Here is a 19,810-nt window from a genome sequence, read left to right on the forward strand (position 1 = left end):
TATTAAATCACAAATCCTTCCATCTTCAGTTTCTTCTCTCACAATAAATCATTAGCAGAACTAAGTAAGCTGTTATAAACTTTAGAAATATTGCTGTGCCTTATCAATACAGTCTTTTGAAATATTAAAGAAACTATATATATAGGTACTATAAAAAATGTTAAACAAATAATTTAGTGTTAAAGACAGCAGACAAATTAATATGATTATCAAAGCATCAAGGACTAAAAAATGTAATAGCAAATACAGTATATGTTTCATTGCATCTCTGATTCTACTCTAAAAATATCAAAAACCAACTTAATATACAAACCAGTTCCATCATCCATTGCCTTTACATTTTCACACTTACCATTAAGTAAACATAGTAACAGATATTTCATAGATTTTTAGAAAAAAAAGAATACTGTGTACTGCAGTTTTATAATACCGGTATTTTCCTTGGTTTAATTTAATCAGTGTTGTTGCAAAACACTAATAATAAATGTATCAAATAAAGTAAATATGAGCTGAAAGCTATGCTAAGATAAAATAAGAGTATGTTGTATTATTAAATTCAAATTGTAAATATTTCATTTCAACCAAGTCAGCAAATATTTGTAGCAAACTGTTTTATTAGCAAACTTATTGACTGTTTACAATTAACCTATGCTCTTCTTCTCACTTTTGATTTCTGACAACAGCTGGAGTTTCATAACAATTTTTGTTTCCCATGTTAATCTTATGGAGAAATAAGAAACTTTAAAGGGCTACAGGGCCTCACTCTCTCATTATTTCCCTAAAAAGAAAGTTTCCTGCACAACTTCACGCTACGCTCTTTCCAATGACACCAAAATCATGACAATCGGTTCAGTAGTTTCGGAGGAGTAATTGTCACAAAAGACCTGCTTGCGTATTAAATAAGTAATAAGATATAGATAGACTTTAAAAAATTAGGAACATCAATCTCCTTAAAACCAAATCACCACAAATCCTTCAACCACTCAAAAGTCACAATACAATAAATCATTAATAAAAACACAAACATCAGCTGTTATAAACTTTAGAATATTGTTATGCCTTATCAATAGTGTTTCATCAGAATATATAAAAAAACAACATTTAATTTCATATAATTTTATTCATTTCAGTACATCAATACAGAAATAGCGATCTATACTATATAAAGTTGGAAATGATTAATTTACCAAATATCGAAATATAAGAAGGTTTCAACTGACTTATACGATCCCCGCCCATAGATAGAACAGGCACCCTGCTAGTTAAATATCAAGATATCTCTTTTCACCCAAGACAAGGTCCATTAGTGGAAGTAATCATTTTAACAAACATAATAAACAGTTTTGTTTTTTACCAGACAGAAGTACAAACAGATATTAAAAATTTAAGAAAACATCTTTATAACATTTTCTTAATTAAATAATCTAAATGAGAAAAAAAATGTAAATAAAAGTATACTGGTATTCAAAATAAATATTAAACTAATCATTATAATGAATCTAAACTGATTTGTCTTCACTTCTTCAGCCTTCTCTCCCCCAACCTCCATGCCTCCATCGCCATCCACCCTGTCATCAGGCCTGGAATATAACAGAACAAAAATTAATACAATCTAACCTTGATATAATGAACCTCGATATAACGAATTCCTTGATATAACGATTTTTTTTTAAATCCCCTATAGAACTCTCCATAAGACACAATGTATATTTTACCTCTACATAACGAACAAACCATAACAACGACAACGATTTTGATGAAATTTGGTACAAACGTGTAAACCTACGTTTATTTGAACGAGTTCGCGATCCAGCATGATCGGACCATGGGAACGGGGGTTTTTATGGGGTAAGAATAGGTTTTTCCCATTTTTTACCCAAAAAACATAAAATTTAGCAATTTCTTTCCAAACCATTTTGTAGAGCTTAAAAAAAAGAAATAATTTAGTATATTGAAGCGTTATTATGCGCCTAATGGTTACGGAGAAAATTCCAAAAAATTGTAAATTTAAAATTCCCATGTTATTCTTATGGAGAATAAGTAAACTGTTGTAGTTTGCTTGTTTATGAACATACTTTTATCAAATTTGGAAAATGTTTTTATTTTTTACTAACTATTAACGTTTTACAAAAAAACAGTTTTACCCTCCCTGATGCAGCAAACCTAAGTACTTGTTAAACTAATTCTATTTAAATCGGGAATAAATGTTATATTTGTAAGTAGACATTTCAGTGTAAATCAAATCAGTCAAATGGAAATTCGCTTAGTCTGCAGGTTTGCTGCGGTGGGGGTATTTTATTGTTGTTTTTAAATTGAAATATTTGTATATCAGCTTAGAATTAGGAAATTTAAAGTCATCAAACAATGTTTATGTTGAGGGTAGGTTAAGTTAAGAGGAACTTGGTTGAAAATATACATATCATGACCATGAAACGCTCATAAAAAGTTATTCATTGAATAGAATGTGAAATCTACAGAAAGTGTCAAAAGTTATAATATAGATAGGTAGTAGCTACCTCTGGATTAGAAAACATCATAACTAATCTATGGGTAGTAATATGAAATTAGGATTTAAAAATTTGTGAAAAGGCAAATGGTGTAAACAATATTTCTCTCAAAATTGCAAAAATATACAATTAATTATCTCCTTGAGAAAAAGTTTCAATTTTTAAGGTGTGTACCCTACTCTTAACACATGTTAATTGTTCCAAAATTTTAAAATGATTCAAGTAAATGTGAACTTTATAATTTCACTATTTTTTACACCAAAATCTTTCAATACAATTATTCACATTAGCGAAATTTTTAATAATTAATCAGGGTTAGATACAACAACAGATATACAATCTCACTTATTTCATAAAATCAATAATCAATGAACCATCAAATATAAGAATAAATAAACATGTCACATTTTATTTATATCCCTTACAGACAGTTAATGAATCTAATCAAAAGAATAGTCCCTGCTCGTATTGATTCATTGTACTTGTTAACTGCCGATGAAATAACCAATATTTATACAATCAATATTCAAAAGTAGGCCTAAAAAGCAGATATTCTAAAATGTCTTTGAATATTAGCTTTGTATTCTACAAGCAGAAAGACAACAATTAACGTGCGGGATACTACCTGACCGAGGGTAGAACGAAACTTGTTCGCAAACGGGACTCCTTCCCAGGTACCTCACCCCACAGCCAAAAATTTGTTTGCAAACGGGACTGTTCGCAAATGGGACTGTTCGCAAATGGGACGACACCATTCCCACCACCCTCCAACACTCACTCGCTTGACAGGGTGGCAAAGAAACCCGTCAAATAATTTTGTTTGTCAAACGCCCTGAATGACCTTTTTTATTTCTTAAGATAACAAATTGGCCTGGTGGGCAACGTTTTATGTCAAATGATGAGGTCATCACTGAAACAGAAGAGTATTTTTGAAGGCTTTTCATGTTTGTAGGGTGCTATTTATTTGGACAGCATTTGAAGGAGGTTTTGCGAAACTTTAAGATAAGAGTATAGAGCTAAATAAAAGGAGATTATAACAAAATAAATCGAATTTATCACAAAAAATTGTGTTATTATATATTTTTCTAAGGTCTTATTGAACCACGCTTGTACTAAATACCTTATTGATGTATGAGAATTTTTTGTTTCAACTGCTTCTGTTGACAGGGGCTTTTCCATTTGTCTTAAAATGATTGTTGTTTCAGTACTTACCAAATGTAAAAACTATGACATATTCAGAAAAATTATAATTATGGTGTCAAAAAATATAGCCTACATTTCCTAAAAAACAAAAGCAAATTTTTGGGCACCTCTCGAGTTAAAATGCTGGTTAAATACTAGTAATTCAGGAGGGTTATGCGACATAGGCTTGGGGGCAATGGACACGGCCCTGGATTTATAAGTATTAAATTTAAGTAAATGGCAAAACTTACCATTAGTTAGTTCTCTTCAATCTTAGTCTTTACTTCGCCCCATCCTCGATCTCCTCTTCCTCTGACACCTCTCCCCTGTATTCTCCAATGTTGGAGGATATTAATTACAACGCCCCCATTTTACTTACTGGTAGGCTTCAGTTCTGTACAGAAATATTGCAAAAAATAGTGTTATACAAATAATTTTAGTCCAACAAATAATACAAGTGTGTACACTCCTTTCTATATTTGCGATATTCAAATAGGTACAGCTAATAGGAAAATGTTTGAGAAAATCTGGGTCAAGTTAGTACAAATATTAGAATTTGTAACAATAATTAGGTTTAGACAAAATAAATTGGTTTAACTTGTTCGCTACCACAATTATATGGAATTTACGTTCGCATAGACCACCGACGCATATTTGCGTCAGCTGATCACATTGAAATAGACTAACGATGCACACTTGCGTCTGTGTTCGATGTTATTAATCAGCGTATTTCTTAGCAACGGTCTATTTTAAAGCCCTGATTTTATCGTATCGGTCTAGAGGGATATCTGCCGCAAATGTGCGTCGCTTGGTCTGTGGATATGACGATTGGTTACGTCACACAACAGTTGGCAACATTGTTGTTTACATCGTGCATTCCGCGACATCTCAGAACAGATGTAAACGTTATAACCTTTGCAGTTTTGGCGAGTGGTGGAGTTTCTTTATTTGTTTGTGTAAAAGCTTGAAACAACCAAATTTACAACGACGCTTAAACGTGTGTCGCCTGGTCTATTGAAACGAAAATGTAGGTAATCTTTTTATCTAGATTTCATTAAATAAACTGACCGACGCATATATGCAGCGTTTTAAAAGTTGCTCCAAACGATAATTAAAAACAATATTTATTGCTTACTAATTCACTTAAGGTTAATATGAAGTCAATTCGTCCATTTAAACGATATTTCTCTTTTGGTCTGTTGGCAATGTTATTCCTATATCACTTGGTCTGTAAGCAACGTCATGATCATTCCTTTTGGTCTGTAGGAGTGACCGGACCAACGCATATGTGCGTCGCTCGGTAGCGAAGGTGTTAAACATTAATTATTTGTTATTTCCCAATTTGCAAAAATGCAAGCTCTAGCCTAATTAAGACATTTCCAAACAACATGTTTCGAGATGTATCCAAATACATTTTAAGTAGGGGCCTAGTTTTAAATTTTTATAAAAAAACTATAAATTTGCATAAAGATTATAATTAATTATCCTTATGTTCCACCAAAAACTATTAATAATAGTTTATTTGTGTAGGTAACTAGTGGGCGAAGTGGCACTTTGCTACACATAAGAGAAATGTTTACGCACGAGCCGTAGGCTAGTGTGGAAAGTTTCTCGAGTGCAGCAAAGGCAGTTTGCACTTGTGTTATACATTATATTTTCCCTAAAGTTACCATAAAACATATAAATAATTAGTTGTTCAAACTCTGTTCAACACTAAATGCAAATGATTCAGTTTGGATCAGTTTCTATGGTTGTCGATAATATGGAACCCGGACCCAAATATGGACAGTAGGCCTAGGACATAAAAATGTTCTTTCCATTTATGATAACCCAACCTAACATAACCGCCGCAAAGCGCTGTATAGCCTATCTGTAGCCTCCGGATAATACTTACCAAAGTACCGATTTGAACATTGAATAACTTAGTTAACAAACATAGCCTATAGTCCTCGCCACCCTAAGTTGAGGCAGCCCAAGGCTGCACAGCGTATATCTAGTGCGGTCTTTGGCTGCCTCAACTTAGGGTGGCGAGGACTATAGAATGTATCACAAAGGGGAAAGAATGTTGACTCACCTCACTTAAGTTATGGTTAGACCAAGTAACATTATCACGGCAAAATGGTAATTGCCTCCAGGGTCCACAACTCTGGTCTCTCTTTCTCTCTCATCTGCAGTGATGTCGATGGCAATGTCGTCCAGAAAGGTTAGTCCTCTTAACTTATTGGTTCAAGACAATATTTAAAATAGAGACCAATTTGGGTTCAGGTCAAATTACAGCCTTTGCTCCAGGATCATCTATAAAATTAACATTGATGTCATCAGCAATGAATTATATAATCCAAGTCTAGTCTTACACCAAATACAAACAGCTCTAGAATATTTGACAGCACATAATTTTACGTCCTACACTCATTCCAATGAATATATTTCTTTAATACTTTCTTACTTATTACTTGGCGACCATACAAAGTAGGTACCATATTTTAAGCCAAGTATGAATGGAAATGAGTGTAGGATCAGGATGAGTGGTGCGATCTTGTAGTCTTGTTAGTGAATAAGGCCGACATTCCTTAGACACAGCTGTTAATTAATAGCCCATACAGCTAATGGCAACTAAGGGACCTACGGTTTATTGTGGAATCCGAACCACATTATTGCCTTGGTATATACGAATTGGTCTAATTATCAGGATAGTACTGCGGATAGTCGTAGTACTCACTCGTGCGGACGTTAATCCACACCAGGGAGTATCGCATCCACATTGCATGCCTATAAATATCCACAATTTGTGACCTCCTACTAGCTGGATTACAGGACGACGCCACCCGTCCCAGTCATATTGATTATTTCATTCAATAAACTTAGGCCTATATCAATTTTGGGTAATGTTAGGGTAAAACTTAACCTAACTAACGGAATGAAATATTCAAAATATTAAATAGTCTTGTATTAATATCTTTCATTTGAATGAATGTAGGACATAAACTAAAGTGCAGCCAAATATTTTTACATAGCCTAAACAAATTCTTAAAGTTGACACTGGGTCAGTGTGAAAAAGAGACAATCCTAATAGCCTAGGGATAATGCCTATTCAAACATTTGCTACAATATTGCTTGATGGTCCAGAATTAGCCTACGAATATCTTAGGTTCTTGTTGGTGACTTACCTAAGTTAGTGTCTGGTAGGACTACTTAATGTTATTAAGTAATCATGTGGATTACGTTTTTTATCCTATAAAAATTAACTTATTTCACATTATTCCTTAAAAACTATTGTTTGTAACACTCGAGTCATCTATTTTCTTGTAAACAAGGAAAGAAATAAGAAAGATAAATATTTACAATATAAAAGTTTATGGCCAGCTTGAAGATGTCCGTCGGAATTCGGAATCAAATATTGCGACTCGTGAGTTGAGGAACTGAACGATGAATTAGAACAACTCCTTTTCAAGAGTAGCTCCGAAGAACGGGTGCTTGTCGATATACTGGGACTATTTCAGTGTCGACAAAATGAAACTATTTCATTGTCGACAATATGGGATGTCGACAATTTGTGGTGTCGATCATTTGCGACGTCGGTTATTTGGGATGTCGGTTAAGTGGGAATATTCCAGTGTCGACAAACTGGGAATAATTCAGTTTCGATCAATTTCTACGGTTGTCGATATTATGGAACCCACCCAGTCCGCTCTCCGTTGTCCGCTCTCCGCTGGCCGACTCCGCGTCTAGGAAAACCCAGCTTAATACCCTATGGTTCAATGCTACGACCTTCTAGTCGAAGGGGGAGGTGCAGATGTCGCGCATGCGCACAAGCTGTCACTGTTGTTATTTTCAAAGTAGCAGTAGCAGTTTTGAGAACCTATTGCGTTACTTCCCGTTCCCGGTCACTACACCTTGTAACGTTGTAACCGTTAACGGAATTGCCACGCATACTCACTCAGTTTGACAGATATTATTTTGGTTTGTTTGTTTTGTTTCCTTTCACAACCTCGAACTTCGAGTTAAGTTTAAAGGTACTAACTTAGACCAAGGATGTGGATGAGTTATGTTAACTTCGATTAATTTTTAATATTGAATGTAAAACTTGTAATTAATGTAACTACTTTCTTCGGCGTAATTTTAGATTATCATATTTACTAAAAGCCATTTAGAAATAGAGAGATTTGAATGATGACAAAGCTGTCCGTAATACTAAAGGGCTATAACAGTGTGTAGGAGAGTGGCTGGGTATAACAGCTAGTGTGGTACGGTTACGGTAATACACATCTATAAAGCACAAAAACTTTTAAATAGGCTAAGTTAAATGCTGCCTTTTTGCCAACGATAATCGAGCCTAGTATTTTAGTTTGTATTTTAAATCTTATTTGTGTAGGTAGGCCTATGTACCTACTCTTACTTTACTTTAGATGAGAATGCGGATCTCATAGCCATAATTTCTAGCCTAGTTTTTGGCTAGGCCTCTATTTGACCTAGGCCTACATTTTAACATTCTCACAGATTAGCGGATAGCTTTGAGGATTTAAGCTATAAAGGGTGTAAAAATGTAAACCAACACATCCTAATTACTATTAGCAAGTAATATCATAGACAAAAAGAATTCTTTTTGTCTATGGTAATATAGGCCTAAACGAAAATAATAATAAAATCCACCACTTGGTTAGCAATATAATTCTAGCCTAGCCCTAGCTAGAAAGAGACCTATGCTTCACGGCTTTAGTGCCAGCCTCATAGCCTGTGGTTTGGAGCACTTTACAAACCTGCAAACAGCTATAACGGTTACACGGTGGCCGTGGAACGGAACCAAAAGTTTACTATTGCTAACAATGCTAACTGTGCAAATAACAGTGACAGCATAGCAGTGCTTGTGCGCATGCGCGACAGCTGCACCTCCCCCTTCGACTAGAAGGTCGTTCAATGCTCTGTCATTCGGTTCTTCAGTCAGTTCAGTTCTCACTCTCTCTCAGTTCTCAGAGTGTTGTCGTTGTTGATGTTGTTGGCTAATTTGTTGTTTGTTGGGTTTGGTTGGAAACAGAACATAACATAATAATAGAGAATAATATCAGAAAGATGGCAAGAAGTTAAAGGTTACAATTAATTGTTTTGTGTAGTTATAGATTAATGTAATATCTCCTAAACTTAATAGTTAGCCTTGATCAAATCAGTTATCTCACAAGTACAACTTGGAAAGTTGAAAGTGAAATACAACTAACCTTAACTAAACAAACATTGAAGTTACTACTTGGTGAATAGTCAATCTATAGGACTACAAATCAGATTAACTTTATAGAAGTAATCAAACTTTAAGAAGATTACCTTGCTCAGCTTGACATGATTTATGAAGGATAACTTACAACTTGGACATTTATATTTGTTGTCACGATAAAATAGGCATAGGCCTAGGTCTAGGCCTAACTTAAGGCCAAATATTGGAAATCCCTTTAATGACAGCGTAGGCCTATAAAGTGAGATTTCAGATTGAAGGAAGTTAAGGTGTTAGAGAAACCAACTTGTGAAAAATTAAATCTTCTAAAAAGGTAAGTCGAAAACCCAACACTGAAATTGAAGTTCAAATTTGGTTAGTTAGGTTAACCGGACCTAACTAACTGAATTAAATAATCGATAGGACTAAGTTATATCATATCGCATAGTCAATAGTATGATAAGTTATTTTCATTCGGTTGTTTTTGGCCCCACTTAGGAAAGTCTACTCCCTATGCCTAATTTAACTTAGGCCTAAGTTTATGTTTCTTATTATCATATTATCTATAATTTGTACCAGTATATTATTTATTATCTTATCATATTATCAGTTGGACCTTGGGAACAACGGGTTGTACAACAATACCATTTTTGCTTGTGAAAATACCTAATTAAATAGAAGTAGCCTACGGTAGTAAGAAAAGTAGATTAACATCATCTAGGTCTCACCAGTTAAGTGAGGCAACCAAAATTTACTTGCACAGCTGCACACCCGTTACCGCTTGTCCCTTGTGACTTTTTTTAGCAAAACTTTCGTGAACGCCTTATTTTAAAAGTACCTACGGTAACATCAAATAATATTATGACTAGCCGCCAATACTTTCCCGTGTCTCGCAACGGGAAGAAAACACTAAAGAGAGTAGCCTAACTTAAGTTTAATCATTCTTTAAAGATCTTCTGTAGGCAATAAAAATGTAAGTTAATCAGACCTAACTCATAAATAAATGTCCACAATTTGGATAAAGTACCAACAGAACTACGTGTCTTATATAAATTTAAGTTAAGCAATCATATTATTAAAAGTAAGCTTATTAAAAATAACATGTAGAGACTTCACAAGCTGTCAGGGCCCTAGAAGTGTCTAGCCTATTCAAATAAAAAAATTACTATAAAATCCATTACAGTAAGCTAATTGTGATACATTGGCTCTATTCATGGACAAATAATTTATAAATAAAAACAACTTTTTATAATTCCCTCGTTTTTTAACGAACTAAAAAGTATAAAATTATTTATAAAAGTGTGGAGAGAATAAAAAAAATTTGGGGTTCATGCAATAGCTAATTTACGACAACTGAAATCTTCACCAATTGAAATATTATCTATGTGAAAAATTCTCTCCACATATTTATAAATTATTTTCTACTTTTTAATTCGTTTAACCCTAGCAGTGGCCAACGATCGTAATACGCTCGTTTGCAGTGACGCCCATCGATGTATAATAACTCTCGATGGTGACGCCTAGAATGGCCACCAGCGTAATACAATAGTATGGGCCAAATTTTTTCAACGGCCAAAAACTGCTTATAATCAACTCTGATGTGAACAATATACCGTACCATTCAAAAGATCACATTCTGAACTTTCATTTTATTATATAAACAAACCCTGTAGCAGGTATATAACAATGTTACTACTATTAGAAATGAAATGAATTTTTGGCGCGGCACGACTTTTGCAGCTGACATTTGGGAACTGTCAAAACACGACTTGTTTGGCATTACCCTGCTCTGGTAATTTTCGTCTTGGGATGTTGCGGGTAGTACCACTGGATAGCCATTGATTCTATCTTAACTGTGGTACTGTATTGATATTTAGAACGAAATATTGATTGCACAACAGGTACGGTTTTATAAAAACCGCTGTTTTTGAAATTTATAACAAATAGGCAACCATCGTTATACGCTAGTACGGAAAATACAAATTACATGTACAGTGTACAGTAAGTTAGTCATATAATATGTCATTTTGAAGAGGAAGAAATTAGCTTGTGATAGTGGCAGCACTGCGCTCAGGGTTATTTCCGTTTTCTCTCAGGAAGATGACGAAAGTGCGTCACTCCTGTCAAGGTCTCATACACAAAGTGCCTTGTATTCGCCATTGCGTGTTGTTGCCGGTGAGTTTTCGCTGTATAAATATAAATATATTAGTATAAATATACAACACAAACTAACACTGTACGGTTTTCAATTTTTCCGGTTCCGGTTCTCCGTTTGTTATTAAATGTTACGCCCACAAAACTTACAAAGAAGAATTATTTTCCCAACATGTTATATATTTCTATGTAGGAAATTAGATTGTCGACTAAATCTATATAATTAATTCCCATCAAAAAATCTGTAAAAAAAATTTTACCCAGACTGCTTTTGAAATTTCAAAAAGAAAATTCTAAATTTATATTTATTCTTTTCACTTTACTGAAAAAAAACTTTCTAAATCATTATTAGCCTATATTACTAGCCTAGCCTATTTCTAGAATCTCCTGTTCTTTCCAAACAATTAAGGAATATGAGGTTGTTGGCTAAGTTTACTCCTACGGTTGAATTTTTACGAATTTTCAATTCGTTTTCAATTCGGCTTCTCTGTTATCTCAGATATTATTTTTGGGGATGACAAACATACAAACACAATACTGTACATTTTTATAAACATTAAAAAGAGGCAGTTAGCTTAATAAGTTGGTTAATTGTGCACTTAAAAATAAAATCTTGTCCTATTGTTTGAATATCAAAAATTTTATTTGAACTTCCTTTGATGTTTTCTCAAATACAGTATATTTGACTTACCTCAAACACAATTGATGTGTTCGTAAATAAACATAACTGTTCCAAAATAAAATTGGAAAAGGTAGGCCTATAGATTTAGCATTTACTTTAGATATTGCATTGCAAGAAGACATCTTATTCATGTGAACCGTACCGTACCATTAACTTTGGATACTGCAAGTATTCATCCCATTGACCCAAACCAGATGTACAATACCATTGACTTCAGATGCTAAAAGTAGACATTCCATTTACTTGAACCAAACGTAGGCCTACCATTGACTATGGATACTGCAAGTAGACATCTAATTAATGTGTACGTACCACGTGTACCATTGACTTAGATACTGCAAGGAGACATCTCATTTACATGAACTGTATTTAGCATTGACTCAATTGAATATTGGATTAATAAGGTTGCTCCGCTCAATATTGCAAGCAGACAGCTGCCTTGTACACCTAGTAATATTATTACATTTTAGTATGATATACTACCTACATTTCCTTTCATTACATATCTATTTGTATAAAATTTCAATAAAGCAACTTGAAACTTTAATTCACTTTAATCTTAAGGGTCATCAACTAGCGCTTTTTGTAAAATTAAACTCAGTAGGATTTAGAAGATACACTTTTTGATTGATATAATTTCGTTGTACAAAAAAATAACATACCATACCTTATTGGCTTTCATAAGTTGGTATGATTTGAACCAACAGTAAGCTAATTAACATATGTCATTATTTTCCAAGTTGTGCCCATGTTTATTATTAATTTAATAATAAACAACATATTCCTTACAACAAAATTTAGGTATCCGTTGAGTTGTTCAGTGAGTTTTGAATCTTCTATCAAACCTAAAAACTTAATTTTACTTTTTCAAATTACAATGTTTGGATTCAATACAAAAGAGATATTTCAACAAAAGATTACTGATTTGGTCCATGTTTTATTTGCTAGTTATATGATTGGTATGGCACTGTTCTACGTCATTAAATGGATTCACCCACATATAAAGAAGCGTGCTGATGCTTATTATAAACAAAAATCTAACGTTAAGCCTAGCTCAAAATACTCCATCGTTTTCAACGAGAGGTGTAAAAATGAGAAAAAAAGAGTGACTTTGAACAGCAAAATTGAAGATGAAATGGTTGGAGATGGAATTTGGAATGAGTTTGAACATTTGAAAACACTTCTGGGAATGGCAGATAATCCCCCAAGGGCTGTTTTTGATTCACTTAGCGAAATGAAAATTAATATGATGAGCGACTCTGAGTTTGAAAATGCACTGAATCTGGGAAACTTCCTTAGGAAACTGAACAAAAGAAATTCTTCCTGTGAAGTGCAAACGAATATAACTATCAATCCAAAAATGAAAATAGACTATTCTTGTCCTGAATTGTTATCTTTTGATCTGATACCAGAAAAAGTCATCAAAACGACAAATTCTTCAGACAGTTTCAAATCTGTAAGCTCCAAGAAGTCGGAAACCCTCAAATCGGAGCTTGAACAAATCATCAGTGAACTTGAGGGCAATGATGATTCACTCCAAAGCCAAATTGATGAGGACAAGATCATACAAAAACTGCAAAACTATTTAAAAAGCAGTCTTGCGAATAGCGATGTCTCCAGCTCTTTTGAACAATCTACAAATCAGGCTCAAGAAAGTAGGTTATTAGAAGTGGCTATAGCAGAGTTTGAAAAAGAACTGAAGCCAATTAAAGAACAGATACAGATTTTAAAAGAGTATTTCAGTGGTGAACTTGCATGTAAACAACCAAACTCAATTGGCCCGTTTAGCGATCTAACTTCATCCTTCACCGAAAGCGGAACATTGTTAGAAAGTGTATCAGGAACTACAACTAGTAGCACTGGCTCGCACAGTTTTTTCTCTTCTTATCATATTATTTCAGCCACTAGTTTTGGATCCGTGGATAAAAATTCGAAGTGTGACATTAAATTAGAAAAAACTACTCCAACAACTTTTAGAAACATACATAAAACTAAGCAATACCATAAACTATCCTCATTTAAAGGAACTTCAAATTTGAAAGAAATTCCCAAATCTCCTGAAAAACACAAGTCCAAGAAAAGATCTCCGATAGCAGAAATGTACGTTAAACTTTCTCAATGCAAATCTCAGACTTCATCCATGGTTAGAAATAAAAGAGAGAAAGTAACATCCAATGATGCTGGAGTTACATACCGCATTGATTTGAATGTTAACTTGACTGGAGCTAATACTTCAAAATGTCAAAAGTCAAAACCACTGAAGGAAAGAACAATACAACCATTGACTTCTGATCCAGATGAAATCCTGGGGAAACCATCCGATACACATATTTGTCTGCGACCAACAATCAAATAAATTAGGCGTGTCAAACCTATGCTTTACTTTTAAAACTTTTTGAAAATTCTGACCGTAGGCCTACCTATTGGTTTAAAATCATATTTTGTAGGGTTTGAAAAGGCTTCATATTGGTACATTGTAATTTTAAACTTTATGAATAAAGTAACATTGGTATTTCACATTTTAAAATGAGGTTATATATTATTTTTTTACTATTTTTACCTGTTACTTGGTCTAAGTTCTACCAGTTTGAGATTTCTGTCAGAGGTTGACAAAATTTGATTACAACTCTAACTCATATTTTATCCTGGAAATTGAGACCACTCCTTTTATTCAGTGAGTTAGCAAAGTACTGTACTAGCAAAAGGTACCCTTTGCTGGTCCGAACATTCAGCCTGTACCTATCTCATTTAGATTCAATACACCCTTCCCCCGACTCCACCTAGTCTACTCACTAATTTTACTAACTAAAATCCCTACTTTCAAATTAATTAGGCCTTAGTTAAAATTCACCTTAATCCGATGCACATGATGTGGATTTCCTGTAGCCTATTCCCGTTGGAAATTTCTTCACCAATCACCTTATTATCACCCATCTCCCAATAGGACGAGATACTATTTTCTTTTTCAACTTATCAGAGTGTGTGTCTAATGTTCATCTAAAAACTAAAATTCCTTTTTTGGATAACCAGAGAGAAAATGAGTAAAAAAGTTCTAATGATTTGATAAGCTAACCAAGATGAAATCTAATGGTAGGCATGAACCAAAATAATAAGCACATTGTATTTCAATTTCTAGTTTAAAGACCTTGGCACTATTAAAAATTAGATTAAATATAAAACAAAAATTATCTTAAAAATAATGTTATTATAGTAAACCTTCAATAGTTGAACATTCGATAGTTTGACACTCCTTGTAGTTCGACACGGGCTGATCTATTTCGTCAAGTGATATTTAATGGTTACTATTGTGATGTGGGCTGACTTGAACATTAATTTGTCATTTATTGTTGACTTGAGACTTATCTAATGAACAGTGAAATTGTGGGGGTGGCGGATTTTTATCACCCTGGAATTTTACCCCCTGGGCGAACATTACGTCACAAACCAGGGGGTAAAATTCTGGCTGCAAACTTTTGAGTTTCGCGACATCAGTTTGATGGATTAAACGTATATTTTCACGGTTGTGAATTTAATCAGAACACATCAAATTATAAAAACCTAGAGTGTACGGGCCGTAATTTTACCCCCGGACTTTTACCTCCTTCATGAGGTAAGCTCAAAATGTACAGCCCGGATTTTTACCCCTGTAATTTTACCCCCGTAATTTTACCCACTGGATTTTTACCCCCGGAATTTTACCTCCTGGCCAGATATATAAATGAGTGAAAATGGTTAGTTATCTTCATTCAGTTTTTATTTAATAGTAAACGTTTCATTATTAAGTAGCCTAACATCAACTAATGAAAGAGGTTTTTAATTTTAATTTTGAGATTCAAGTATCAGGATTCGACCTTTGAAGCTAACTTTTGGTTAATATGACCTATAAACAAACATCAGAATCGTAATTGATTCGAAGACTTCTTTAACGTTTTATTATACAACCGTCGTGAACAATGTTTTTTGTTTGTATTGTAACAATAACAAAATATGCCTTGTTGTTTCTTTACGAAGAAATGTTCGCCCAATTATCATTTAAATAAGATACTCAGTTTATTTTACATACTTATTAACCAACAGTTGGCCTCAAACGCAAATCCCGAACATCAAAATTAAACAGCGAATTCTGTTTATTTAGAAGAGGTTACAAAATAAATAAATAAAGATAGGCTACTTAATAATAAAATGTTTACAAACAGAAATAGGAAAATCAATCATTCCTCATAACTTTTATATCCGGCCAGGGGGTAAAATTCCGGTGGGTAAAATTCCAGGCGTATAAATCCGGCCCGTACATCATCAGTTGTCTAAACGCTAGTTATATGGACAGGGGGTAAAATTCAGGTTTTTATTGCTAACGCTCCATTTTCTTCCAAATCCGCAGGGGTGAAATTCCGCCCGCGAACAAACTTTTGAGCACTCTGGTTACTACGTCATTGTGACGTCAGCATTGCCAGGGGGTAAAATTCCATGGGGATAAAATTCCAGCAACCCAAATTATGAAGCTTTTTAGTACTTTATAAATTTGGGTAATTTCTGTAGCCTATGAGACTTGTGTTTTTACTTTCCTGTATAACTCCATTTACTCCCTATAGTTCGACATTTCGATAGTTAGACATCCACAAAGTGTCGAACTATCAAGGTTCTACTGTAACTATTCAGTTTGATTGTTAGGAAAGTAGCTGATACAGGTGTTGTCAACAATCTTGACATTTTGAAGATTGATTAACTTATCTTTACAATAGGTTGTTACGTTTGAAGTGCAAATTGTTTTATCCTTTTATAACCGACTTCTTACTGATAGTAAATTATCTGCCTCTCGAAGGAGTATAAAGTGATACTATCTTGGTGAAAGTATGTGTTAAAAAATATTTATAAGTAGCCAAGTTTATTTTCGTGTTTGAATCGGGTTGACGCTCGCCAGATTTTATGTAAGTGCCGATTCTATTACAATCAGGATAATATTACAATCTAATCTATAACCATCCAAAAATGAGCCCACCTATGAATTTTTTCCTTTCTTTGTTTTGACCTGTCGTGCTCTGTGTTTTCATTGACTTAATAATGCCTACATGAATCATTCTCTTATTTCAAAAACAGCAGAATCAAAAATTTTTAAACAAGGTTTGGGTAGGGGCATACACAGTAACATAAGGCGAGGTAAAAAGTAGGAAAGTGCATTATTTAAGGTTTGACTATCAAAGAATCCACCTATCTCGCCAACTATCATCAGAGAGGTTTAATGTTGTACTATTGTACTAGTGTACATGTTGCTCGAATTCGAGCAATTGCAAAGTATTACAGAAGTTATTTCAAAACAAATAACAGTCATATTTACAATGAGTTTAAAAGAGTCAACTTAAAGATTACCGGTGTATAACTCAGACCATGTTTATCTTAGTTATTGATAAACCTAAAGCAATCCGTCCGGTTTTCTCCTTCTCAAAATGCCTCGCTGTACAGGCAACACAGGTCATTGATAGAGGGCCAATTATTGACAACGAAAAGTCGGTTTAGGATAGTGTTAGGGCGCATTTGTAGCGTAATAGTTGAGATTGTCCAGGGTCAGGTGCTGACTGTGATGAGTTAAGTCTATTACGCGCCCCTGTTCTGTAGCTGCGGTCGTTATCACGATTACGCCTCCTGTCTATGTTTCGTTGTAGTCGCGTCGGAGGCATTTAAAAGAAAAAAACAACAAATAAACAAATTATTGCTACACAAAACAACGATAAATGCACAAATTTATGTTACCATCATGCTAACACGATCCGTCATAGCGACTCAAAACAACGATAAATACACAAATTTAAGATACAACCATACTAAACTAACACGATCCGTATTAGAGGTTATGTTTACACAAACTCAAATAATAAATAAATTTACTCAATGCGTTTCATTGAATTTAAAAATAAATAACAGCAATTAAATTATACAGCTGATCAAAATGTAAACAATTATGTTCTTCATAAGGATAACATGGGAACTTTCAAAGCCACTGGGGCAGAGCCCAAGGGACTTTTTCAAAAATGTAAGGCCAGTTTGCAAATCTACGCAACACGCTCTTTCCAATGAGACGTCAATGGATAAAATCGGTTAAGAAATGGCGGAGGAGTTCAACCGACAAAATTTCATGTAGCGTATTAATTATATAGATTAGGTGTGTCTCTACCACAAAACTGAGTTACCAGAGGGATGGATTCCTCATGTGTTGCACTTAGCGGTGAACTAAGTGGTGCTATAGGATTTAAACCCTCAATTTATAGTGCTGGCCTCGGACCGCTTGATCAGTCACTTAACAGCAAACAGTCTATAGCACTAACTGGTAAAAAAAAACCAGAAGCTTAGTAGTTTAAAATCTGATTGACTTGGTTGCAAAGCATGTTAGTATAACTTCTTGTGTTTTATTGAGTCTTACTCTGATATAAAGATCCATGTAGGTTTAGTTATCAATAACCCCAGGGTGTGAAAAGTACAAAAAGAAAAAGAAATACCCCCGCCGCAGCAAACCTGCCGTCTAAGCGAATTTCCATTTGGCTGAATTGATTTTCAATTGGTCTATTTAAATCACATTAGGTTTAACGAGTACCTAGGTTTGCTGCTACAAGGAAACTAATAAATAGTGTGTTTTAAGTAAAATAATTATTGCTTAGTATAAAATGAATATATTTGCCAAGTTTGATCAAAAGATATCCATAAACAAGCAAACTACAACATTTTACAATATTCTCCATAAGAATAACATGGGAATTTTAAATTTAAATTTTGTTTAGTTTTCTCCGTAACCAATAACCGTACAAAAACACTTTGATATACTGAATTGTTTGTTTTTTTAAGCTCTTTAAGAAGGTTTAGAGAAAAATTGGAAAGTTTTGTGTTTTGAGGGTCAAAAGTGAGAAAAACCAATTTTTACCCCATAAAATCCTGTTCCCATGGTCCGATCATGCTGGATTGCGAACTCATTCAAGTTTATCCCGCCTTACACCTTCAAACCAAATTTCATCAAAATCGGATTAAAATTACTCAAGTTATCGTGTTCACGGACACATATATATATATAAATCTATATATATATATACATATATAAAAATTTGAACGAATGGTGTTTTTGGCCTCTGGGGACATCAAAATGAAAAAGTAAATCGGTCCCGGGCCTAAGTCTTACCATGAGACCTACGGTAATAGCTACTTCCCTATAGGGAAATTCGCTAAAAGTAATCATTAACCAGGCATAAATTATTCTCCTTATGTTGTCAGAAGGAGAAGGTAAAATGAGCTCCTTATCAGCATTTTGAGTTTATGGAAAATCAACAGCGACTATAAACAAAGTATTATGGGTCAAAAGAATCAAAAAAATATTTGAGTAATAATAATATCATACAAATCTGCATTTGAAATGGCGAGTTCTAAGTCTCACTTGAATCAACATCTTTCTGGTAGTCTATATCATTTTAAGATCCGGGACTCCTTTTACCATCGGATTGGACCGTTAATACCCTCTAACATTGAACAAAGTATGCCCAACTTTATATATACGATGTAAACACAGCTGTTACTCACAGAATGGGTCAAAGATTCGTGAAATGCGACCAACTGCTGATGTGTGATTTACATGTAAGTATTTATGTATCTATTCCATACAACAAATGTAATGAAAAAAAAAAACAACGAATACAGGAATATACTTGAACAAATTATCTCCATATCATAAGTAGCTGCTTCTTAGGTAATCAGCATTGCACAGTTCGTATAAGCCTACTATTTATTTTTCAAATCTATATAATTAATACGCTACATGAAACTTTGTCGGTTAAACTCCTCCGCCATTTCTTAACCGATTTTATCCATTGACGTCTCATTGGAAATGTGTCCAGTTTCGTCGTGTCGTGCAACGCCAACACTGGACAACTTAAAACGTGTCCAGGTTCGTCGTTTGCGTTCAACGTTAAACTTGGACACATTTGAATGTGTCCAGGTTCATTGTTGTCTGATTGAGGCGGTGTCTGTTTTTATCCTAGTCCACGTTTAACGTTGTCCAACTTCGACATCGTCCCCTTCACAGTCAGCACCTGACCCTGGACAATCTCA

At 34.1% G+C, this 19,810-nt stretch overlaps 1 protein-coding gene and 1 long non-coding RNA gene across 4 annotated transcripts in view; one reads left to right on the forward strand and one right to left on the reverse strand.

Annotated features, from left to right (window-relative positions):
• Positions 1–1,100: 1,100 nt before the first annotated feature.
• Positions 1,101–6,925, reverse strand: LOC128992367 (uncharacterized). 2 transcript variants are annotated; one of them, XR_008490711.1, is made up of 4 exons: positions 6,857–6,925; positions 5,764–5,984; positions 3,941–4,083; positions 1,101–1,580 (listed from the first exon to the last, which is right to left on the reverse strand). It is a non-coding gene; the product is annotated as an uncharacterized LOC128992367 (long non-coding RNA). The 2 variants fall into 2 exon arrangements; XR_008490710.1 differs by lacking the exon at positions 6,857–6,925 and having other exon boundaries at positions 5,764–6,143.
• A 1,776-nt stretch (positions 6,926–8,701) lies between these two features.
• The window catches only part of LOC128991564 (putative sodium-dependent multivitamin transporter), a 54,116-nt gene continuing 43,007 nt past the window's right edge, over positions 8,702–19,810 (forward strand). Inside the window, exons 1-2 of one of the 2 annotated variants that reach the window (XM_054414558.1) lie at positions 8,702–8,931; positions 9,012–9,223. The gene's annotated coding sequence lies outside the window, so the exon portion shown is untranslated. Of the gene's footprint in view, positions 9,224–19,810 lie in introns of both variants that reach the window. The other variant, XM_054414559.1, reaches the window with a different exon arrangement.

Source organism: Macrosteles quadrilineatus, unplaced genomic scaffold, assembly GCF_028750875.1.
Source record: "Macrosteles quadrilineatus isolate MER2022 unplaced genomic scaffold, UCM_ALF_1.0 Scaffold_4__1_contigs__length_99947679, whole genome shotgun sequence".
Taxonomy (NCBI): domain Eukaryota; kingdom Metazoa; phylum Arthropoda; class Insecta; order Hemiptera; family Cicadellidae; genus Macrosteles; species Macrosteles quadrilineatus.